Below are 26,757 nucleotides of genomic sequence, written 5' to 3'. Positions count from 1 at the left end.
CCTGTTCCCCGCTGTGAGGACCATTGCATGCCTTCGTAGGTTAGTCCTGGACATTGCCAAGCACCCTTCCCTGTCTCTCTCTCCCTTCGACCTCCGCGCCACCTGGGGACTGCGTTGCAGTTAGCGTTGGGAGACGGGAAGGTTTCGTAGCCCACGGGCACCCCCCCCTAATGGGAGATCCTCCGTACTGCTTATTTCTTTTTTTTCTTATTTGTTGAACTCTTGATCAAGACTGTAATGTCAAAAGTTTTGTGGGACCTGGGCGGGCAATATCATACCAGCACAATTGGGGTGCTGTTGTGGGCGGGGTGGAATTGTTTTTGGGTGGGTACTACACTGCCAGCACGTTTGGGGTGCTGTTGTGGGTGGGAGGTGGTTTGGGAATGTTGCATATTAATGTTATGTATTTGATTCATCAGCAGATAAACATGCTAGCACACATCAACCTCCTTACACACTTACCATACATTGGGGCATCACTTATAGCACATCGCTACCTTTGAGATGCCTCCACCTTCTGAACAGTTACAAATAAAATTGCTTACATGGAATGTTAGAGGTCTCGGTGACCCACCCAAATGTCAACAAATACGGGCATACCTTGATAGACATCACATACAAGTTGCAATGCTTCAAGAGATGCACACTGACCCCAGCCTTCCTAATTGCTTTGGCAGCAAATGGGCCTCTGCTCGAGTATTTTCTTCCAATTCTACATACTCACGCGGCATGCTGATCTTAGTCAAGAAAAACACACCCTTCATATCCGGCAGCGCTTTCAGTGATCCCTCAAGTAGGAGTTGCATGCTCTGGGGTACGCTGGGCACACAATCGGTTACGCTCGTTTGTTACTACGGGCCAAACTCGGATGACCCTGACTACTTCACCACCCTATGGGGACAAGTACTTGAGGTAGGATCCACTCACATCATATGGGGGTATATTTTATACTACCCTATACCCTTCCATGGATAGGTCTAATACCTAAGATACCCTTTCCTGGCGGTTTCTCGATGATGGGCTCATAGATGTGTGAAGCCATGTACACCCGGCTGAGAGAGAAGGCACCTATTATACCTCAGTATACTCGTCCTGGTCATGACTGGATTACTTGGTCTGCTCCCGGGGGGTTGGTCCTTGGATTCTTTCAGCAGAGCATTTGGCCAGGACATACTCGGGACCACGCACAGGTCTGTATGGTGATTGCGCCCCCCAATCTGATTGCCACCCGCACTGCTTGAGACTCGTGCCAGAGGCATTACTGGATACTGTCTTTCAGACAGAGCCTGGTTAAATAAAGACTCGGTCACACATGTGGGCACGATCTGGCAGGCGTTTAAAGTTACTATGCGCGGCACATGCATGTCAGAAAGCTTTGGAGTCCTCGGGGATATCCGAAGGAACTTGCGATGTCTTGAAAGTGAATTGAAACAACTCAAAAAAGGTATGTGGGATGAGCAGTCAGGAGCTCAGAGGGCTTCACTTCGGGAATAGCTCACTGACGGCAGTGCGTGAAGCCTAATTCCGGGGCAAATACTTTACACATTGTCCTTTTTTATATGTTCTTCAATTGTTACATGAAACTTAATTATTGTTTTAACAATTTTAACCTTGTTTAACACCTATGAAATCTGACCAATTGTCTTTGTGATAACATTTTGCTGAAATTGTTTTTTCTATAATGAATTTATACTGTCATCTATTTTGTATTGTTTTTATACATCATTGTTCTCTTTTAAGGCATACCGCTGAAATAAAGATCACCGAAATGAAATGAAATGAAATACTTTACTGCCTGTCGCTATGGGGAAGTGGAGACACCCGGCAGGGCACTAGTGACTGAAACTTGTCAGCCCGCTTCTCTAAGTATGTATTAGATGTGGTAGATAGAGCTGGAGTACATCACAGGGATAGTCTTGAGATCTTACACATGTTCACTGAATTTTACACAGAGGTTTACAGTTCTCGCCGTAGAGCTCCCCCTGATCTCTCCAAATAACTCTAGGATGCTGCGCTGGGTTGGCTGGGTAATCACCAGTGGGAATTCTTAGTGGCACCATTTGAGGATGATGAGCTTTGAGAATCTATTATGCCGATGAAATCAGAGATAGCACCGGGCTCCGATGGGTTCCCCATAGATTTTTACAAAACCTATATTGACCAATTACTTCCAGTGCTGAAAGAAGTCTACCTGGAGTCCCAGGAAACTCAGATCCTTCTGGCATTGATAAGAGAGGCACTCATTACTTCGTTCCTGAAGCCCGGCAAACCCGCAGACAGCTGTGACTCCTATCGACCCCTCTCCCTCATCAATACTGACACGAAAATTCTTGCCAACTATTGGCTAATCACCTCAGTCTCCTAATGGAGATGCTGGTTTTACCAGACCAAGCCAGATTCATCCCTGGTAGGGCGACCTCTCATAATCTCCAGACGCTTTTTACTATTCTACAAAATGTTGACCCACAATTGGCACTAGCGGCGGTCTTCCTAGACACCATGAAGGCCTTTGACTCAGTAGAATGGGGCTACGTATTTACTATTCTTCAATGTATGGGGGTTGGTTTTTTAGCTTGGATTCGCCTCCTCTATACCTCCCCGAAGGCGAAAGTTCTGATCAACGGAAATGTCTCTCCCTCAATCTCCCTCTCCCGGGGCACCCGGAAAGGATGCTCATTATTTCCTCTCTTGTTCATCCTTGCCATAGAACCTCTGGCAGCCAAGCTCCGGCAACATCATCAGCAGGAAAAGCCCTTCGCTGCCTTTTGCGCCAAATTCTCATTTCTCAGTATGCAGATGATGTTACCCTATATGGTAAAGAACCGCAGCAGCACTTTAACCCGCTCGTCTGGAGTTTTTCAGGTTTGGTGGCCTCTCTGGCATCCACATAAACTGGATCAAATATCAAGTCTTTCCGCTAACTACTTTGGTTACACAGTTTGACACCGATTTCCCCATTGAATGGTGCTCTACTGAAGTAAAGTACCTCGTGATACACATCACTGCAGACCGCGAGGAATTGATGAGGCTCAACTACGGGTGGACACTAGATCATGTTACTGGCTACATAACTAGATGGAACGCACTCCCCCTCACTATGGCAGGCCGTATTTCACTTATAAAAATGGTGGTCCTCCCCAAATTTTTATATCTCTTTTTAAACATCCCGTATGACCCAGGATGGCATTTTTTTTTCTCTCTCTAAGCAGACCTGACCAGAATCGCATTGCACGCTGCTTACATGCTACCTTCTTATATTCCATGTTACTCCCACTTACACATCATCCGAAGATGCCGCTTCTGCAAGAAGGTGTCTTTAACAGAGTCAAAATTACACGCAATCTCCAATGTTGGGGAGACATCTACTTAAATGGCAAATTTCGTACTCTCCAACAGGTATATCCAGACCCCGCTCCCTCTGCCATGGAGATCTTCCTCTTTATCCAGCTGTGCCAGGGGATAAAAGACTGTAACCCTGCATACCCACTGGAACCCCTGATGGTTGCCCCCTTACACCACAGACTGCATGCGAACACTGCTTCTCATCTGGTGTCTACACTTGATCATAGCCTATATACTGACACTGAGTGTCCGTCATATGCTGCTCAGGATAAATGGTCGGCTGAACTCTGCCAAGAAATCACAGATCCACAATGGGTGTTCTGTTGTAAGCAGACTCAACAGGTCTCCTCCAGTAGTCGGATACGCATCATCCATTACAAATTCTTACATCGTAGTTATTACACTCCGGTTAAACTACACCAATTTGGGTTGCGAGACACAAACCGGTGTGACAGCTGTAGGGCGGAAGCTGCTGACTTCCTCCATCTTGCTTGGGAGTGTTGCACAGTCCACACTTATTGGTAACAAAGATTCACAGCGCTGGATCTCATGACTTCTTCATCCCTCTCGAGGTCTCCTCTTCTGGCGTTACTCGAATACACAGAGCAGATACCAGCAGCATACCGTAAATTTGTCTCATTTAGCCTACTGCTGGCTAGACGAAGGATGGCCTGTAGATGGGGTTGAGGAACAGCACCCAAATTCAAGTAATGGATTGGGACATAACACTTTGGCGGGATCAAACATGTACATATGCGGAATTTCTCTCGGCCTCATCACGCCCCCGGGATATCTGGGTTCCGCTCCAATCGTATCTTCTGGAGCATCCTGCAGACATCAGACATGATTCCTGTTCTCCACCCTAATTGTTATATTTTACGGCCTGAATACTGCATACTAATGTATATTGTCCATGCTTTTGCGCATATTGCTTCTATTTTAATTTCTCATTGTGATGTGGTGTTTCTATCATGCGAGACCTGTGTAAGATGCCCTTGATATGAGAGCTGTTCCAGATATTTGTCTCATGTGCATTTCTGGATTTGATGTCGTTATGCTACATGTCTCTCTCGACGGATTGTCATTATAACGCTGATTGTCTAGTACATCTGATGTGCTCAGTTTATGTGAAACATCAATAAAATAAAGGTTTTGAAAAAACAATGTCAATAGAAAGTCATATCTCTGCCAAGTAAATTTCCTTGGTAGTTACTCCCACAGCTCTGGCCAAAAGGTTATCAATACTCGTACAACAAAGGGCCAAGGAAAGGTTGGAGTTTGCATCCTTTATGTTCCCTGTCTCTCAAACAGGGGCCCCAGGCTCACTGGCAGAGTAAATAGGAAAGCTTGTAAACTAAACAAATTGGGTAATCAAATAAGTGCCTTGCTTACTGTCAGTCTAGAGGCAAAGGGTCTCCTAGAGGGTCCAGGAGGGTAGACCCACGCCATCCTCGATCAGCCGCAGATGGGCACAGACAGGCTTGCTTTTGGCATGGTCTTCACCCAGGCACATGTCCTGGTGCGTCCAGCACGTATCCCAGGCTGCAGAAAATTAAAAGCGAATAAAAGCATAAGGTGCAGCATGCCCTCTCCTCCTTGCCTCAATGACGCTGCTAGGGGACGTAGTCCTACCCCAGCAGCAAGAAAAGAACAGTATCCGGCTTTGGGGCCACAGGAAGTGGAAAGTGCCTAAAAGTGTGAGGTGCTGGGTGCCCCCTCTTCCTGGCCTCAGTGAAGGCAGCTGGAGGAAGTAGTCCCACTCTAGCAGCACAGCAGTGCTTCACTCCCTTGCCATGCAATGTTGAAAGCACTAAAAGCATGAGGTATGAATTCATTTTACAACTATTTTCTATGGGGTTCTAATTTACGTCCATGACTCCATCATTTTCAATGGAGGGTGTTGCAATAGCAGTGGTTTGCCATGTTTGATGCAGGGCTTACTCAAATATGTTTTTAATTGTTTTGGGTCCTTTTTGTTTAAAGTAGCCATAGAAGTACAGTTTGTGAATTACAATTTACAAATTGTTTGTGGTTAGGGACATGCCCTTCCTTAAACCCCTCCTTAACCCTCATTAAATCCTCCTTACTCCTCTCTAAGATTATCTCATTTTGTAATATTCACCATTTTCCATGTACTCTCCTCAACTGTTCAACATCTACTTGTAAAAATCATGCACACATGTGTGGTTTGACCGGATTTGTGTTGAACGTTAGTTTTTGTTTTGCAATATATTTTGACTGTGCCTTAGAAAAAAAGTTATATTTCAGTGCAACCTTAAATTAGAGCTTCAAGGCAGTGTCTATTTTGTAAAAAATTTAAGTTCTTGGGTCCTTCTGTGGAAAAGTAAATTTTGCCATGTTCTGTGTCCCTACGTGTTCCCCATCCTATGTTGTATGTGCATGATTAACATGCATATGTATTCCCCATGATCGATTAAAGACGCAACTACAGTTGTGTCCATCTCTAGTATGCCAGTTTCCAGTTCTCGTGAAAGCTACGAGTATTGAGCCTATGTAAAGCTACTTTGCCACGTTTCTCAGTGTGCACGTTATTTCATTGAAAAGTCCCCGTTTCTAGGCCTCAAAAGGGCCCGGACACCAGATTCAGCTCCTGTCTCCCGAGCCCTCGCTGAGGAGTGATACAGCCCCCACCTGTATTCCTGACCCTTCACTTACTTCCTGTCTCACAGTGCCCGGCTCGGCCTGGCTCTGCCTCTGAGTCTGCCAAGAGTATGTTATGATTCTAGTTATCAGTCCAGCCCTCCTTCTCTGCATTCCTTAGCCACTGAATCGCATCAATAGTTTCCGTCATCGTCTAGTCTTTACGTCTCCATGTAAGAGAAATACTGTATTAATGATCATTTAATATTCCTCATCACGCACTACATGTAGAATAATGCATGCACCAGTCTTAGAGTCTGTTAGCCTTTACCCCGATAACTTTTGGTTTATATCAACATGTTCTCTAAACATCAGATACTAGATAGTGGTTAGGTACTTGTCGCCCTGACTCTCCAGACTTCAGTCTCTGCTCCTAGCGCAGAAGTCATAGCCCCCAGCTTCTCCTAGCAACACGTCATTGTCAGTTTGCGCGCACCATTAGGTTAGAGGTCCCGGCTCCTTAGGTAGCCCCCTCCATGTTTCCGCCCCATTTATGACATATTCTGTTACGTTCACATCACATGTCTATGTGTACGCCTCCTGTTACACCTACTTTCACCCTTATCTTTCGCGACTGTTATTGACCACACCCACTGCTCCGCCTATCGTATGTATTGTAATGCAATTGTTTTAGTATATATGCTTGTGCACTGTTATTAAATGTTACGCCGATCCTTTTTTCCCTTACGCCAGTCCAATTCTGCCCCAGGCAGCGCTGCCATCCTATTCCTGTGCAGGTTGTCCTGTTCCTGTCCTTTATGCTGTATTAAACCTGCAAACTCCTACTACCTCGAATCTTGACTCTTATTTATTGAGCTATCTGTTATTACTATGTCCAGTCAAACCTAGATCCGGTATTATTTATTTATATACCACATAATGGCGCCCGAATAGGGACTTGCCCTTTCCCCACGCGCCGGTGAAGCCACGTATGCCCCCTGATCCTCTGCAGTCGTGACGGAACCATCCTGCGCAGTGGCAGATATTTCTGCTTCAAGTATCCCTCAGGCCCACGGAGGAAACGGAGGTTGCGGTCCAGCATCCAGACGAGGCGGTGGAGGAACGCGGCGAGTCCCGACCAGAGCCCAAGCCGAGAGTCCAAGGTCCGAGGTATCCGGAGGCCCACCCATAACTGAAGTCTGAAGTTCGTCCGTCCGTCGTCGTAGCAGTCCAGTCCAGTCCGAGGCCTTCCGTTCTTGCTGCCCGGTGAGTACCGTTGCTGGGGTAGTATCTAGACAGGGTCAATTGTATTGTCTCTGGTCCGTGGGTTTGGGGTACACAGATCCAACACGAAGTGTCCACTTAAGTGGATGCGGGTCCTGACGTGTCTCTTTATGAGACCTGTAAGTTTCGTACTGTTTTAGCAGTGCATCTAGTTTCTGTTCTAGTCCGTTCTGTTCTCGAGAAATTCATGTATTCTGTTCTCAGTATTCCAGGTAGTATTCTGTCCGAACTGTTATCCTAAATGTTATTCATGTATTTCAATGTCGTGGTATGAAAGTGGTGTAATTATTGTGTTCATTGTGTATTGTATTGTGTCTAGGCTCCAGCCCAGTCATGCCTTTGTTTTCTAAATTACGTCAGTTAAGAACTAGAAAAGGTCTGTTAGAAGAAGCAGTTCCTATCCCGCCTAGGGACAGTCCAGGTCATTTTATGTATCAAAAGCATGGCATAAGCGCCATATTATATCTAGATTTATGGGTGGAGTTCACCAAGGAATTAGAGGAGAAGTACAGATGGCCCGTATCAGGTACGTGGGATGCCGAGTGCATCATGCGAGTAGAAGAAGTATTATGGAAAAAGAAAGCCAGACAGTCACAGAAAGATGCCATCGAGTTATGGCGCAAAGAATCTCATAAAAGAAGCGAAAAAGAAATCAGAAAGTCAGAATTAAGTAGAGAATCCATAGAAAGAGCCCAAGAAAGGGAACTAATCGAGATAGGTGAACGAGTTAAAACCGAACAGTCAGACAGACAGAGGAATGCCCTCATTAAGGGTATGTATCCTCTTCTTGCCGAGGGCTTGCCAAAAGCAACCCCGGAGGCATCCAGTAATTTTCCGCCACCATTAGTTCCGACCAAGCTACGTCACAAACCGACTGCAGCTGATATTTTCATCTCGTCCTATTTGGACGACACAGTCCCAGAATATGCAAATCCTGTTCCGCCAGTCCCTGTAAATCATGCAATTCCTGCTCCTCCAGACACCGGGGCACCCTTTGCAGTACATGCTACGGTACCCCCGGCCCAGCCCATAGTACAACTTCCCGCCACATCAGCCACTCTGCCAGCACGAAGAATATCAGTCGACGATTCTAGTTCAGGGGCCGCAGGAGGAGGTCCTCCTGGTACCCCGCCACCACACCAACGTGTAACGTTAGTCGAGTTACATGAACGTGCGTTACAGCGTACGCCCAAATATAAGTCCGTTGCAGAAATCCGACGAGCTCTTACTGAATGCCGCTATGATCCAGTCACAGGCGATGATAGTACAGTTATATACTCCATACGTGTAAGACGGGTGACCGGGTATTTGGACACCCTACCGGATATGAAAGAAGATCTAGACAGAATATATCGTTTCATCCGTACAGGGGATGATCCAGAAAGTATTGGCGAAGCCATGTCTCAAAGGAAAGCTGAGATCCAGCTCATGATATTAAAGTTTCTGATTAATTGTTTAATAAGGGAACAAGATTATCCGACCAAAGATCCGGTCGAAATGAGAACACTAACAAGGTGGAGTGATAATATAGCCGAGGGTAAACACAGAACTATCAGTAGTATAGAGAGTATGTACAAGAAAATTCGTAAGGAAATAATAAGGTTACACGAACAACGTAAAGCAGCACAAGTAAGTGAGAAAGAGAATGACTCTTTTACAGAAGAGGTAGAGGACGAGAATCCCGCCAGAATAGCGTATGTAGGAAAATCTAGATTTCCAGACCGCCATTTACGCCTAGAACACAAGAAAATCTTTCATCATCCAGCACCGGAACAAGGTTCTCTAGAACAAGTATTTCAAGCTACCGATCACATTTTGAAATCACGAATCGGTTATAGTGAATTAAGTACTATGCATGAACAAGAACTAGTCCGATCAGCAGTCCGATGGGCTACTGATTCTACCACTTTTCCAGACGAAATAGTGGCACAAATGTTTCTGAAATTGCCCCCAGCCGAGCAACGACTGGTGGGTATGTATATGATCCAGCACCTCATCACATCGTATGAGGGTCAACATTCCGATCCAGGTCCGTTACATGATGTCCTGAACGAGTTACTCCAGTATAGATGGAAAGGTTTAGGTACCGATTTAATTAGTGTCATTCTAGAACAGCGCCATAAATATAGAACGTTCCTGAATCCGCATTTTGTTCATGTCTCACCTCCAGAAAGTAAACCGTTTTACATAGACAGACAGAATCCGTTACGAGAAGTACACCCAGTCAGGACAGCAGATGGTGAAATGCAAAGAGTATTTGTTTACACTCCGATTACAAAGATGGAACTCTTAGAGATGAAGAAATTAATCCCTTGTCATGACAAAGATCCAGCAGGGTTCCACCGAGAATTAAAAGACATGCTCCGTATGGGAGAATACACGTATCCAGATATTATTAAAATGTTAAAAGTCCTATTGCCCGCCGGGATATATGAAAAACTCAAGGAAAAAGAATGGGAGGTGGGAGAGAAAAAGATCGATTGGGCAGTTCTAGAAGCTGAAGATAAGATACGAGTACCAGGTACCGGTCTTGGAGAGAAATGTAAAGAATTACCAGAACTGTTAATACAAGTTTTGCCCAGATTATTAGCCACTAAAAAGGAAGACTGGGATGCAATCTCAGCCTGTAAACAGAAACAAGATGAAGATACTAGTGATTTTTATTCTAGATTCGAGAAATGTTTCATTATAAACAGTGGCTTGAAGACGAGTAGCGAGTCGTACCCTCATCTTTTTGTTACTAAATTAGTCGAGAATTCAAGTCCACAAGTTAAGAATCGAGTTTTAAAGGTCGAAAGTACATGGCAAGCTAGTACCCCGTCCCAGATGTTACAGATGCTCCAGTACCACCAGAATAGAATCAGGGAAGAGCAAGAACACGAGAGAAAACGTATGAAAGACACAAAAATGAAAGTACTAGTTGCACAATCTGTTCCTCAAGACAGTCAGAAGAGGGGTCCGAACCAAGCCAGTCATCCTGCAGCTCCCGTTAAAGGGACATGCAATTATTGTAAACAGCCAGGTCATTTCATAAACGAGTGTGCAGTTCTGAAACACAATATAGCTACTGGTAAGACTAAAGAAAGACCACGTCCGCCTAGACAAGAACAAGTTTCACAGACTTCTCAGCCACAGAATGCACAACAGACAGTTCCAGCACCGCAGCCTATTGCTGCAACACAGCATGTTACACAGCAGATGTACCAGTATGCACAGACAGAGTATCCAGAGTATCAACAGTATTCATGAAACAGCCTAGAGAGGGAGGTAGGCTTGCCTCTCATCAAGATTCCTGTAGATCAAGAAGGTCCCTATGTTCATAGTCAGGTACTAGGGAAAGACAGAAAGTTTCTGATTGATACAGGGGCAAGTAGGACGACCATCAGTCACGCCGAAGTTCCAGGGGCTCCGCTCTCAGGCTCTAGAAATGTTTCCCTTGGATTTTCAGGAAAGCCTATTGTAAACGAGATATCTAAGCCAGTTACTCTAGAAGTAGGTCCATTGTCCCGCACTACTGATCTGTTACTTACGAAGTCATGTCCAGAAAATTTGTTAGGCATTAAGACACTGAAAGAATTAGGTGCAGTTATTTGCTGCTCCCCAGAGGGAATACGTTTGTTTTTACGTGACTTCAAGGGTCACTATGTATTACGAGATTTTGATCCAAGATTGTCTAATGTTCCGCAGCATCTATGGGCGCAAGGTCCAACTGATGTTGGCTTCATGCAAATCACACCCCATCGTGTGACTCTCAAGCCAGGTGTAGTGTTACCACGAATCAGACAGTACAGATTGCCACCTGAGGCTGTAGCAGCCTTATCCAAAATTATTGACGAGCTCATGGCTCAAGGAGTAGTTGTAGAAACTGACTCCAATGTATGTAATTCTCCGATCATTCCAGTCATGAAACGTACTGATCCAAATGCACCTCCAGTATATCGATTAGTGATTGACCTTCGAGAACTCAATAAATGTATTATTCCCCAGTACCCAGTTGTCCCAGATATTTCATCCCTATTGACAGCCATTGATTCTGAGGCAATATTTTTCACAGTCATTGACCTCAAGAACGCGTTTTTCAGTGTTCCCATTCATCCAGACAGCCAGTTCCTTTTCGGTTTTTGTTTAAATGGAAGGAGCTATAAATTCACACGAGCTCCTCAAGGTTTCACAGAAAGTCCTAGTATTTACAGTCAAGCACTTAAAAGACAACTAGACAATATTCACATGCCAACTGACACTGCCCTGCTCCAGTATGTCGATGATCTACTGATCACAGCCCGTTCTGAACGTGACTGCGAGCGAGCGTCACTTACAGTTCTGTACTTCCTAGCCGAGATGGGGCACAAGGTGTCCCCTTCGAAGCTTCAATTCTGTGTCCAGCAAGTGATCTACTTAGGCCACTTACTGTCCAAGTGGGGTAGGCAGTTGACACCCGATCGTATCCAGTTAATAGCGAGTCTTCCTCAGCCCAAGACCCAGAAGGAGGTACGTGCTTTTATCGGCCTTACTTCTTATTGCAGACAATGGATTCCTCAGTATGCATTTCTAGCTAAACCACTGATACAGTTAACGACACAGGAGGCAGCCGTATCAACTGTCCTCCCTTGGACATCTGAACATACACTTAGTTTCAATGAGTTAAAGAAAGCTTTATGCCAAGCTCCTGTTCTAGCTACACCGAACTACAGTAAGCCTTTTACACTTTTTGTCACAGAACGTGATGGTACAGCATTATCTGTTCTCACACAAGATCAAGCAGGACAATACAAGCCCTGTGCTTATTTTTCGAGCACATTAGATCCTGTAGCTCAGGCTCTGCCTGCGTGCCTCAAGTCAGTTGCAGCCACAGCACTAGCTATCAGACAAAGTGATTCCATAGTATTAGGACACTCCCTGACAGTACAAGTTCCACACTCCGTGGAAGTTCTTTTAAACCGAACACAGACTCAGCACTTGACAATTGCACGTTTAACAGGTTATGAACTGACACTGTTCCAGCCACACATAGAAATCAGACGCTGCAACGTTCTGAATCCTGCTACACTGTTACCATCAGTTATTTCAAATCCTGCCACACACGACTTTGTGGAAGTAGTTAACACTATGACTAAGCCAAGACAAGATCTGACAGATATTCCATTACCAGATCCCGACCTGACACTTTATGTGGATGGTTCATGTATGAGAACAAGCACAGGAGAACTAGTAGCCGCGTATGCAGTGACTACTGACACTGAAGTTATTGAAACACACCGTATTGACACCCTGTCTGCTCAAGCAGCAGAGCTAGTTGCTCTGACACAAGCCTGCATACACGCCAAGAACCTGAAAGTTAATGTTTATACAGATTCACGCTACGCATTCGGAGTTGTACACGACTTCGGAGTGCTCTGGCAGGAGAGAGGTTTCATGACTTCTCATGGAACCAAGATTCAGCATGGTCTCCTTATTCAAGCTCTGTTAGATGCCATACATTTACCGACATCTATCGCTATCATGAAGTGCAAGGCACATACGAAAGTTACTGACATTATTTCCCAAGGTAATGATCTAGCAGATCGCACAGCCAAGCTTACAGCACAGACTCCAGATATGCCAGTTAACAAGACACAGACACATACTCCAGATCCGACTACCTGTATGACAGTTAAGGACCCTACTCAAGATGTCATAGATATCCAGTTACATGCTACTCCCGATGAAATCAAGAAATGGTCCGAACAAGGAGGGGTCCAGACAGATCAGGGATGGGTAACGAAGGGTAGAGCCACATGGTTTCTCCCCGACTCTATGGTTCAAGTCATTATCAATACCGCACATAGTCCAGCACATTTAGGAGAAAAGGCTATGTTAGACAGTATCCAGAACATTTGGTTTAACAAGCATTTACGAGCTGCAGCCAAGCAGAAAGTCCGTACCTGTATGATATGTTGCCAGTTTAATCCAGGTAAAAGTGTCCCGGTGGAACAAGGTGGTTTCCAGCCCCCTGACCACCCTTTTGAGGTCCTCCAGATGGATTATATTCAGATGGAGCGATGTCGAGGTTTCAAGTATGTCCTTGTAGTTGTATGCGCTTTGTCCAGGTGGACGGAAGCATATCCAGTCCCAGATTACACAGCCGCGACCACTGCCAAGCAGTTGGTTCGTGAATTCTTCCCCCGCTACGGACTCCCAAGGGTCGTATATTCTGATAACGGCCAGCCATTCTCATCTGAACTGATGAAACACGTTTCCCTTTTGTTAGGATACCAGTGGAAGTTCCATTGTGTACGCCATCCTGAAGCAGCCGGTCTCGTAGAGAGACATAATCAGACCCTGAAAATCCGTATTGCTAAAGTCTGTCAAGAAAAAGGTGTAGACTGGTTAGTAGCTCTGCCAGTCGCTCTGTTTTATATGCGCATGGTCGCACATTCCAGATCAGGTCTGTCCCCGTACGAGGTCGTATTCGGCCGCCCCCCTAATATGTGGGGTACACCTAGACCCCGATGTATTACAGATGTTTCAAGTAATATGCTGACAGATTACCTAGCTTCCTTGATGTCTGCCCTGCACTCTTGTCGTTCACAGGTTTCCGCCGCATTTCCAGACAATACCGAGGTGGCACCGCATGACATCGTTCCCGGAAGTCTGGTTCTTGTAAGGAACTTTGATCGTTCAAGTCCGCTGGAGCCTCGCTGGAAGGAGCCAAAGCAGGTCCTCCTGGCCACCCGTACTGCCGTCAAGCTGGAAGGCAGGAAGGGCTGGGTCCACCTGTCTCATGTGAAAAAGTTTTATGGACTAAAGACTGTTTCCAAGAACATTTCCGAGGATTTCAAAGACTGCCAAAGTACTATTCTTAAGGACTGTCCCGCAAAAGACAATGATACAAATCCCTCCCTGTTAGAGAAAACTCCGCAACAGGAGTATAAGAAGAAATTAAGGTCTAGTAAAATAAGTCAGCCAGTTTGATTGTCTAAGTCCTCCCCTAGGTGAAACGGTTAGACCGGTTTCTGACATGTATAAAATAGACCCCCATAGAGAGAGAGTTAGTGAGAACTCTAAAAGTTGCATTATTGTTTTATGTTTTCTGCTATATCTCAGCCTTATGATTACCTGCACAAGTTATGCTTTTTATTTATGTTTTCCTATTCCTCATGTAAATAAGCCTTCTAATGCTACAGTAGAGCACACGTTTAGTGATCTGCCTCCTCATGAACTTTCTTATCGTCTTGCTATGCGTAACAACTCATTTATCCGCATGTTACATTATGCACACCAGACCAGCAATGCCACTAATTGTTGGGTGTGTGGTCGACTCCCCCCTTTCCAGACACCGAAGGGAGTTCTGCCACTCTTTTCTTATCCATTTTCACATAATGGTTCATGTGGAGCATGGTCCACGTTAACGTCATCCTCAACAGATATGTCTTTTCTTAACAGTATATGTTTTCCAGACAAGCAAGGTCTTCCCCACAGAACAAGGTTAGATCTAGAAAATGAAGTTTATAATTTAGGTAATTATTCTTCGAATTTCATGGTCCTGAATGTTCAGTCTGATACTACTCCAGACTTACCTGCTATGTCAGTACTACCAGTTAAAGGCGAATTATGTGTCAGAAAGAATGGTTCCGTACATGTAGGACATAGTGATTGTACTACTATTGTCAAGTATAGTGACAGTAGGAAATCTATTTTTAAAGCTTCACGTCATTCTTATTTTGTTTGTGGTCAGACCGCATATGTTCGTCTGCCCCTCGATTGGGAGGGAACCTGTTACATTTCCTTCCTACTGCCACCAGTTTTTCTAGCCCCACCTGACTATCATAGGAACCCCCACCTAGTACATACTAGACACAAGAGAGACCTCCCGATTGTCGATTATACTGAAACTGCTCTAGAACAATACATAGATATCAATAAAGGTGTCTTTCCCTATCTAGGTACTGTCGTGAATAGTAAACTGATACGTAGATTAACCAGAACCCTTGAAGCAGTAGTGATTGAGACTACCTCTGCTCTAGGTAACTTAACCGAAGAGCAATCCTTTATGAGAATTGTCGTGCTCCAGAATCGTCTCGTCCTTGACGTCATACTGGCCGATAGGGGCGGGGCATGTAGAGTTATCGGATCTAGTTGCTGCATTTTCATTCCTAATAACGCGCCGTCTGTTTATTCAGCTATAACCAGACTCCATAAAATTGCCCATATGTTACACCAAGATCCAGGCACCTGGACATGGTCTGGTTGGTTCTGGAATATAATTTCCGCCTGGGGATGGAAAATATTGTCCTTTCTAGGTATTGCAGTAACGATCATATTCAGTTGCTGCCTCTGTATACAATGTGGCCCTGCGATTTGCGGCATTTGTGCTACCTCTTGTATTCCTAGTCCCAAGTCCCGTTCTAAATCCAGTTCCAAGAAAATTCGAGACGAGCAAATGATACTATATGAAATGATAGATGGTATCATGAATATTGATGTTTCCTGATGGAAACGTAGTGACAAGGAGGGAATGTGGAAAAGTAAATTTTGCCATGTTCTGTGTCCCTATGTGTTCCCCATCCTATGTTGTATGTGCATGATTAACATGCATATGTATTCCCCATGATCGATTAAAGACGCAACTACAGTTGTGTCCATCTCTAGTATGCCAGTTTCCAGTTCTCGTGAAAGCTACGAGTATTGAGCCTATGTAAAGCTACTTTGCCACGTTTCTCAGTGTGCACGTTATTTCATTGAAAAGTCCCCGTTTCTAGGCCTCAAAAGGGCCCGGACACCAGATTCAGCTCCTGTCTCCTGAGCCCTCGCTGAGGAGTGATACAGCCCCCACCTGTATTCCTGACCCTTCACTTACTTCCTGTCTCACAGTGCCCGGCTCGGCCTGGCTCTGCCTCTGAGTCTGCCAAGAGTATGTTATGATTCTAGTTATCAGTCCAGCCCTCCTTCTCTGCATTCCTTAGCCACTGAATCGCATCAATAGTTTCCGTCATCGTCTAGTCTTTACGTCTCCATGTAAGAGAAATACTGTATTAATGATCATTTAATATTCCTCATCACGCACTACATGTAGAATAATGCATGCACCAGTCTTAGAGTCTGTTAGCCTTTACCCCGATAACTTTTGGTTTATATCAACATGTTCTCTAAACATCAGATACTAGATAGTGGTTAGGTACATGTCGCCCTGACTCTCCAGACTTCAGTCTCTGCTCCTAGCGCAGAAGTCATAGCCCCCAGCTTCTCCTAGCAACACGTCATTGTCAGTTTGCGCGCACCATTAGGTTAGAGGTCCCGGCTCCTTAGGTAGCCCCCTCCATGTTTCCGCCCCATTTATGACATATTCTGTTACGTTCACATCACATGTCTATGTGTACGCCTCCTGTTACACCTACTTTCACCCTTATCTTTCGCGACTGTTATTGACCACACCCACTGCTCCGCCTATCGTATGTATTGTAATGCAATTGTTTTAGTATATATGCTTGTGCACTGTTATTAAATGTTACGCCGATCCTTTTTTCCCTTACGCCAGTCCAATTCTGCCCCAGGCAGCGCTGCCATCCTATTCCTGTGCAGGTTGTCCTGTTCCTGTCCTTTATGCTGTATTAAACCTGCAAACTCCTACTACCTCGAATCTTGACTCTTATTTATTGAGCTATCTGTTATTACTATGTCCAGTCAAACCTAGATCCGGTATTATTTATTTATATACCACACTTCTCAGGAGATAACAACAGATTGAGCCACCCATTTCTGCTGCCAACACTTTAATGTCAAAAACAACATACCTGCTAACTATCGCACTCCTACAAGTGTGATAATTCAGGATATTCAAGGCCTCCCAAAGCTATAAGAAATGGTGTGGATGACAGGTAGTAATCATTTTTCATGTATATCGAATTATTAAGCACTGTTGTTGTGCTCATCTTGCTCATCTCAAAAATGGACAGACATAGCCACCACATGACGGGCTCTCATTGCTGGTGTTCAGAATTAAGTGCCAGCCGAGCACCAGAAACACAGACTCTAATTAGGCACTGCTTCGAAGGACTCGTTTTAGATGACACAACCTCTACGTTTTAGGAAGGATCTCAAGATTCACTGCTTCTCAGACCCATCAAAAGAGGTAGAGAGGTGCATGCAATGATAAAGTATACTGGGGTACTGCAGAATATGAAAAAAAATAAAACAAAACAAGGACAACCCTATTTGCCCACCAGGACCAGGGTCAATATATCAAGCATGCAGAATGTCACGTGACACTTATTCAGAATCTTGAAAAACTCTTAATGATTCAGAGGAATCCACCATCTAATGCAACATCAATTTACTGTAACATCACCTAAGTATTAAAAAGGGAAAGAAGAGCAATGGACTGATAGAGGTTACTGTCAATTACATATATTCCACCATTCATACGCAGTGGTATGTGAATTCTTGGACAAAGAGCAGATGATGCAGTGCCCAAGAATTGAACTAATATTTACCACATATATGACATAAGACACTGTACAATCCCCTCTTTATCTACAATATTTATAAGCATACATACTAGGGAGCTGTAAGAAAATCCTCAGTCCCTACTGATATCAAGTTATCTGAAAGCCATGGAGGGGTATGTTGATGTTTCGATCCCATTTAAATGGTCGGTTCTCCTTAGGACGCCGTCATCTGACTTTTCAACCTGTATGCAAAGGAGACAGAAACCAGGTTTAATGCTCAGTCTCACTTATTCTCGCAACATGGTTGCCTGAAACTTTCCCAATAGTAAAACCATCAAATATTCAACCATTCACCCACATGTGAGTTCAGATCTGCGTTCATTACAGTCTGCCGTGTAATCCTTAGTAATCAATATTTTGCCTATAAAGGTATGAGGGGGGTAAACTTTATTGTTGATTAATTAAAATCATTACAATCATCCGTTTGTAGCATCACAGAATATTAAAAGTAGCATTCATTTGAGGTTATAAAAAACGATATAAAATTAATTCACATGATTTTAGCAACTTATTAGTCATGTTAAAAAAAGACACTTGGGAGTCGTTATTGTCCCGTATGAGTTAGCGTCTACTAAAAAATGAACACAAGGCGAAAGCCAGAATTATGAAGATACATAGTTGGCACTGCTAAAAACACCAATCTGTCAAAACAGTAAGAACACTACGTATGATGACTTAATGATCCCGAGACGCATAGTGTCCGTAAATTGTCCATATAAAGAAAGAATGCAGCCTCGAGCGGCTGCGTTTTCACGGTACATAGGAGTAGATCATATCATTTAATGTTGACCATTGTTTACTTGTTGGCATTTCCGGTTGAAAATCTTATTGCTGCTCTTGTCATGAACTTGGTAAACCGAATGTTGGGCCCGATTCACAGAATGAACTTAAGTCTCAATCCTAAATGTACTACTATTTGGTATTCACAGAATGCACTTACTACGTTTGGCATTCACAGAAGGAACTTAAGACTCAACCCTAAACTTACTACTATTTTGGTATTCACAGAATGCACTTACTACTTTTGGTATTCACAGAAGTTAGGATTTTGTCTTAAGTTTGTCTTAAGACAAACTTAAGACAGACTTAAGACAGACTTAGGTTAGGATTTTGTCTCAAGTCTGTCTTAAGTCTGTCTTAAGTTTGTCTTAAGTTTGTCTTAAGTCTGTCTTAAGTCTGTCTTAAGTCTGTCTTAAGTTTGTCTTAAGACAAACTTAAGACAAAATCCTAACTTCTGTGAATACCAAAATTAGTAAGTTCATTCTGTGAATGCCAAAAGTAGTAAGTGCATTCTGTGAATACCAAAACAGTAGTAAGTTTAGGATTGAGTCTTAAGTTCATTCTGTGAATCGGGCCCTTTAAGCATTGGGTTGTCCCGATTCATAGATGCGAGTATGGCTTGTCTGCATGTACGTATGCCCAGTTTGTTCCATTCGCTTTTTAACATGGACTTCCGGTCGTCGAGAAGTACTGGACAGTATGAGATTACAAAATAATTCAATGTATATTTATCTTGTGTGGTACAACAGTTACCCAAGGGGGTGTGCTGTTGGTCACCACCAGTGAGGACAAAAACATAAGGTGCAGCTATCCACCAATTGTAATTGATCCTATCTATCAGTATTAACCATATTAATCAATGCTCTGCCTATGAAGGTATGAGAGTTCAAAACAATTTAATACATATTGTTCTAGTATAGCACAACAATTCACAAAAAGAAACAGAGCCCGTTAGCCATGAATGTACATTTTTCAATTTTGGAGGATGACAGGTTCATTGGTGGCTCACCTAATTAGTTATTACCTTTTATTCCACCGGATTCTTGCTGTGTGAGTGTGGAGTATGCATAAGTGGAGTGAGAAGTGAGTTTAATTAACAGGTTACTTGCCTATTATGGTATATGTTCATGTCTAATGGACTCTACGTTTCACCACTTTAGCTGAATATGGAAACGGATAACTATCTATTCAGTTGATGTGATAAGTTTTATTTGGTGAATATTGTACCATCGTGTTTTTGTCTTCAGTGGAGGTGTCCTTCACAACTGAGATAGTACAGCATCTGTTTGTGGGAAAAAGCAGTTTCAGTTAAGAATGTATTTGTGCATCAAGGCACACCCTCTTTAGGAATTGTTGTGCTACACTATAACAATATATATTTAATTGTTTTGAACTCTCAAAAGGCTTAGCATAGGATAAATCTGCATTCATCAGTACTAAAACAGCCATGACGCAGAAAACACAACACAATAAAAATCCCACTCCCTTTTTTATAAAAATAGAGTAAAAGATCATGAGCAAATATGCACCACAACAACATAGATCAGATGTAGGGAAAAAGAGATATGATATTTGTTTTTAGTCAAAATAACGCTTACATGTGCAAATCACCAAATTAAATTATCTGGTTGTGCTAAACCAAGCCTAAATCAAAATTATAAAGCAGATCCAAAGCTACTGCCAGTTGGGCACAGTGATCAGGTCTTTTCTGATAGAAAATTTGCTTTCAACGTAGAAGATTTTTGTAGAGAAGAGTCCTTGTCGATGGGTTGTGGGTGGGTCTGGAAGAAGACTGGGTCCAAAAGAGGGTCCATGATGGGAGTATGGGTGAAGTGTGGCATCTCAGTGGGAACCTTAGAGGGAAGCTCCAAGTAGGCAAAATCCAGAATTCATTCACAGGAAGGTCTCATCAGTGGTCAGATGCTGCTCAACATCGGTCCACTACGTATGGACATAGAAACTTTTCTGGAAGTCAGAATTCTTTCAGTGGGAGAAGTTTTGAATCTGAACAGAGATCCAATGTCTATGACTGCTGCCACAGTGTGAGTCCCAATCTAAGTTGGTTTTTTGGAGCAAAGAGTCTGTCAATGTTTGTTAGTATCCACTTATGCAGGCTTTAGGGCCAGAGCAATACACTGAAATAACCAGTCAATGTTCAGCAACCTTATCGGTAGCCTGTGTGTGAAGTTTCACTCTCTCTGAAGCTACCAGAAGGGTTCAGAGCAAATTAAGATGATTCTCAGCTGGGATCATGGAAAAAGTAGACATTTTAGAGCCTTTGTGGCCCTGTCGCTGAACAGGAGGTCAGCCTAGCAAGTCTTGAATTGCACTTATTTGTACTAGGTACAAGTGAGAGCAGGTCCAGTCCTAGGGGTCTCTTGCTACAGATTCAACAGCAGGTATAGTCCTTGGTCTGTCATTCACAGTTCTAGATGTTTTCTGATCAAGGAATCCAAAAGTGCCACATCTAATCCTGTCACTAGCTATAGGGTAGGGGAGACTCCCTAGCCAAAAGAGAAACAATTCCTAGAGGAATCCTACTCAATTTGACATCATTTCCTGGGGGCTTGACCCTAAACAACTCCAGAGGGCACTGTTCTGCCAAAATGCAATATGGCAAAAACATTCTTTCCCTGAGGAAAGCCCCTGAGGTGTGTGTGGAGAAATGAGAAAGCCCCTTTGAAAATCAGTCCTGAAAGAGGCCCCCCACTGGGATTGGTGCCATCCTGATTACCTGGACAATGGAAGGGGCAGACCTACTTGTGAATTATATCTAGCTGTGATAGGTGATGCCCCTTTGAAGCTTGTGCAGATGGTGGTGGGCACATAACCTCCCAACAAAGGCCCTTTTTGTGGGAGCTATTTACACTTCTGTGTGGGGACAAAAGGCTGTCACGTGACAGTTGGGGATTAACTCTGAAAAAGCTATAGGGGCTTTCAGTAGAAAAATAGTGACTTTCTAAAGTTAATATTTCTAAAATAGTTAGACAAATTTGACTTTAGCATTACGTTGGATTTAGTTTAACTAGGCAAATGAGTGTTTGAAGTATTTTTCTAGCTAATGCCAATCTGAAGTTAGCTTCAGTAAAGTAACCCAGTGTTTTAAGGCACTGCTAGCCTTGCTCAATAGAAAAAGAGTTTAGGGACTTTTTCACTGTAAGAACCTGTAAAACATTAAATACATTTGTTTTACATTTACTTACTAAGCACCCTGGCTTAGGGCTGGCTGGCTTTTTAAAAGGAAGGCTTAGGCCTGGAAAAAGAGTAGTTTTGACAGGTCAAAATGGCAGTTTTAAAACTGCTCAGCGAGGTCGCTGTGGCACGCTTATATGCTTTATATGATCACTTTAGTGATGGCACAATAAGTGCTATAGTCCAGTAGTTCCATTTATCTTACAAGCACTCACCACATGGGGTACCATATACATCAGACTTATAGTTAAGTTAAATGTGTCAATCTGGGATTTTAATGAAATTAAAAAGTTTTTAGGGGTCAGAACACAAGAACTGTGGCCTGGTTAGCAGGGTCGAGTGAACTGAGTCAAAACACCAACAGCATCAGTCCCAAAAATGGGGGTGATCATGCAAAAAGAGGCTATTTACATATATGAGTGTCTTCATATAGGATTTGTATTCACAGTTCCTTACTCACAATGCTTTTAAACACAGTAAGGTGAAACAGAAATAAATACACAATAATGAATTTAAAGAAATGCCAGGAAATGCCATGATCATCTCTCCTATTCTAAAGAAGGCAACTGAAAACCCAGAAGTCACGTGGAACTACAGGCCAATCTCTTGCTTCAATCATGGTGCAAAAGTAATTTTCTCATCATGTTGAAACCAATAGCCTCCTCAGTAGGCTCTGATGCTATTTCAGGACTCAAAGAAGCCCAAAACCAAACTTCTATTAATTAAGGAAGAAATCTGCAAGGCCTGTGACCAAGCCACCCATGTGCCCTGATGTTACTAGATTTTCAGTCACATTTGACTCTATAGACCATCCAATTCTCATTCAAAGGCTAACTTCCATTGTGGGAGGAAAAAACATGGCACTCACTTGTCTATATTATTCATGAAAAGCTGCACGCACCAATTGAACATGGAAAGCATCATTTTGAAAACAGTCTATATCTACTGTGGTGCACCCCAATGTTGCATCCAGTCCCCCATCCTTTTAAAACTCTACTTGGCACCCATGGCTTCCATCTATCTATAATATTGTGTGCACAGATGAAACCCAGCTCCACCTATGAATCAAAGATGGTCAGAACTCTCTAAACAAATGTGCCACTGTCTATCTCATCTTCAGTGTTTCACGCAACACATTTGGTTATGCCTCAATGATGATATAATTGAAATCATGCTTTTAGAACAGCTGACACTATCCTCCTTCTCCCTTGCATGGCCAAAGGATTGAGGCTATCCTCCAACTCTAGTATCCCAAGCCCAAAACCTAGGTGTGATCCTTGACTATAACTCTCATTCTCATCACAATTTACCTCTGCTTTTTCACCTATGACAGCTGAAAGGGATCTTCCTATTGTCCGTCTTCCACCAAAAAATCACGTTGGTACTGGCAGAATAATTATCTTAATACAATTCTCCATAACACTTTTCTTGCAAAATTGCAACAAGTACAAACTGAGCTGATTGATTGAGTTTAGGACTGAAATGCCATAACATATCATCCATTCTTTAAACCCTTAGACTGGCTACCTGTTAAAAGAAAGGATCTCCTGTAAAACCCTCTGAATTGTTCACAAAGCTCTACACAACTGCTATCCTAAATATATCTCTGGCCTTTTTGCTCTTTACTAACAGCTGTAAAACTTCAAGCCCTCTAATCGAGGTCTGCTGATTTCCCAGCTAGTCAAATACAAAGATTCAGTGGAAGATCCCTACACCACCAATGTTTTTCATTGTGGAACTCTCTACACCCATGTAAGGCGGAAAGGTTACACCCTTAAATTCAGGAAATCCCTAAGGTACAATTCTTCATGTTGCCATTTAGGTAGCCCAGCTGCCTGAGCTCAATTGTGTAACTTTCTATTAATCCCACCAGTCCTACAGCGAAACTTGGAATGTCCCTTCCCATTGGACTGAAATTACATAATATCGGAGGGAATGTCATTAGCATTACATTGAAGTTTCCAACTCAAATGGCCACCCACTATCACACACTCTGACACCATTAACTAGGGTGGTTAGTAGCACTTAACAAAAACTTTAAGTAACAATAATATGATGTATTGAATTAGCAATAGGTAGAATTTTAAGAGAGGATGAAATATGATTGTGTAGGGCATGCAAATCCATTAAAGATGTGGAGGTCCAGATTTGTATGTTTTTTAGGTCACACAAATTAAATATTGAATGTTGTGTTAGGCAATTTGTGGTTGTGGAAATAGTGTTGTTTTTTTTGTAGTGTCTCTTTGTTTTCCCAAACCCAAAATCTAGAACAATATGACATTAACCGCAAGAGCTCTTGTTGACATATTGTTTTTGCAACCTAGGCTGTGCTTTATTCTTTCATAAGTGGGTCATTGTGTTGTTATAATCATCTTGTATTTTCTCTCCAAAATATCCGCTTTTTTAATAATATCTGTTTATTCATTTGGGTTTATCTCAAAGTATAAACACATTTATTAATGTTTTTATCTATTTCAACTAGATAATTCAGCATGCTTGACAAAATGTCTGCTGATTATTTTTAAATAATGAAAAAGGTTTACAGAAATTGATATCTTCACTTCTCACTTACTGTTTTCAAACAATAGGCAAGTGTGAGAAATTGAATTGTTAAATGCGGTGGATTGTAGTCTAACACAAGTAATAATATATATATCTTATTAGGTTTAGTTAACCCCTTTGCTGCCAGGCCTTCCCCTCAGTGCTGTGCCCTTTTTTGGCTATTTGGGGGTAGTTTGTGCTTATGCCTAAATAAAGTTTTGTTCACCTAAGGTATCCACGTCTAATTTGCATCCTTTTCTTCCAACATCCTTAGGATTCTTAAAGTACCCAGGGTATGTTGATTCCCTTTGAGAGGACCGAGAAAGTAACAGAAGAAAATACAGCTAGATTTTAGTTTTGTTTGTGAAAAAATGGGAAGAAAATGATAAAGAAGAGAGCGTTTCCCTGCAAATAGTATCTACAAAGGGTTTGTGGTGCTAAAATCACCATTTTCCCAGATTTCAGAAACAGGTAGACTTGTGTCAGAAAAACAACATTTTCTACACAGTATTGGCATTTTACTGGGACATAGTCTTTTTCTCCTATTTGTTGTGCTTTCATCCTTCTTGCAGTTAGTGGTAGGAATGGGTGTGAAACAAATAATGGATCCTGGAAAGCTATACATTTAAGAAAAGAAGAATATTTTTTAAATTAAGCAGAGGTAATTTGTGTAGATTATTCAAGATTTTCCTATAGAAAGTAACAGTTGAATACAAAAAAATAGCCATTTTTGCCTACATTTTCACCTGTAACTTCTTCTAACTACGCTAGATGTTTGAAAGCAATACACCGTTATGTCTGTTGGACCTTTCTAGTTGCGGGAATATATCAGGATTGTAGGTTCACCAAGAACCCGAGATACCCAGAGCCAAAAACTGAGCTGCACCGTACAATGGTTTTTCATTGTGTAAGGGGTATACAGCAATTAATTTGGTAAAATATAAAAAATAAAAAATAGGTATCAAGGACACTTATGTATATATTTGAAATGGGACTAAGATATGGAGCATAGAAGAAGTGGATATTTGCACATCTCTGAACTTCTGGGTAGCCTTAACTAGCATGTGAATTAGGAGGCATTTTTCAAAATGTCTCTTTTTCAACACACTGTCCTACATTTAGAAAGCAGAAATGCATAGATTGACAACTGGTAATAACACATATTCTACTATTCTGTATTTCCCTAAGTCTCCTTATGTAAACGGTACCTCACTTATGTGGGTAGGCCTAGTGCCCGCAACAGGAAATGGGTCAAAACGCAACATGGACACATCACATTTTTCCTCTGAAAATGGGCCCTTTTTTGCAATGTGCCTAGCTGTGAATTTTGAGCCCAAGCTCAGCCGGCACCTTGAGAAACCTAGAAAACCTGTACATTTTTTAAAACTAGACACTCAGCGGAATCCAGAATGGGGTGACTTGTGTGGCTCTTACCAGGTTCTGTTTGCAAGACTCCCTTGCAAACCTCACACTTTGTCAATGTAAACACATTTTCCTCACATTTCTGTGATGCAAAGATCTGGAATCTGCAGGGAGCCACAAACTTCCATTCACCCAGCATTCCCCCAAATCTACCAATAAAAATGGCCCCTCACTTGACTTATGTGGGTAGGTCTAGTGCCTGCAACAGGAAAAGGCCCAAAATTCAACATGACAACATGGAAACATCACATTTTTCCAAAGAAAACGGGCACTAGCTCAATCGTCATAAGAGAAACCTAGCAAACCTGCATGCTTTTGAAAACTAGACACTTAGGGGAAACCAGCATGGGGTGACTTGTGTGGCTCTCTCCAGGTTCAGTTGCCCAGAATCACTTGCAAACCACAAACTTTGTAAAAAAAAAGACGTCACTCATATTTCTGTAATGGAATGTTCTGGAATCAGTGGGGAGCCACACACTTCCACCCACTCAGCATTGCCCTAAGTCTCTTGATAAAAATGGTACCTTACTTGTGTGGGTAGGCCTAGTGCCTGTGAGAGGAAACAGCCCAAATTGCAACATGGACACATCACATTTTCCCACAGAAAACAGACCCTTTTTTCACAATGTGCCTCGTTATGGAGTTTGGACCCTAGCTCAGCCGGCACCTAGGCAAACCTAGTAAACCCACACATTTTTAAAAGCTAGACACTCAGAGGAATCCAGGATAGGGTGACTTGTGTCGCTCTCACCAGGTTCTATTACCCAGAATCCCTTCAAACCTAAAACTTTTAAAAAAAAACTAAATTCCTCACATTTCTGCGATGGAAAGTTCTGGAATCCGTAGGAATCCACATATTACCAGCCACATACTCCCAGCCACTTATCATTACCCCAAGTCTCTCGATAAAAATGGTACCTCACTTGTGTGGGTAGGCCTTTTTCCCACGACAAGAAACGGACCAAAATGCAACGCGGACACATCACATTTTTCCACAGAAAACAGACCCTTTTTTCACAATGTGCCTAGCTGTGGATTTTGAACCCTTGCTCAGCTAGCACCTAGGACACCCATAACATTTTGAAAGCTAGACACTCAAGGGAATCCAGGA

Source organism: Lissotriton helveticus, chromosome 3_1 (assembly GCF_964261635.1).
Source record: "Lissotriton helveticus chromosome 3_1, aLisHel1.1, whole genome shotgun sequence".
NCBI lineage: Eukaryota > Metazoa > Chordata > Amphibia > Caudata > Salamandridae > Lissotriton > Lissotriton helveticus.
Note: the sequence above shows the minus strand (reverse complement) of the source record.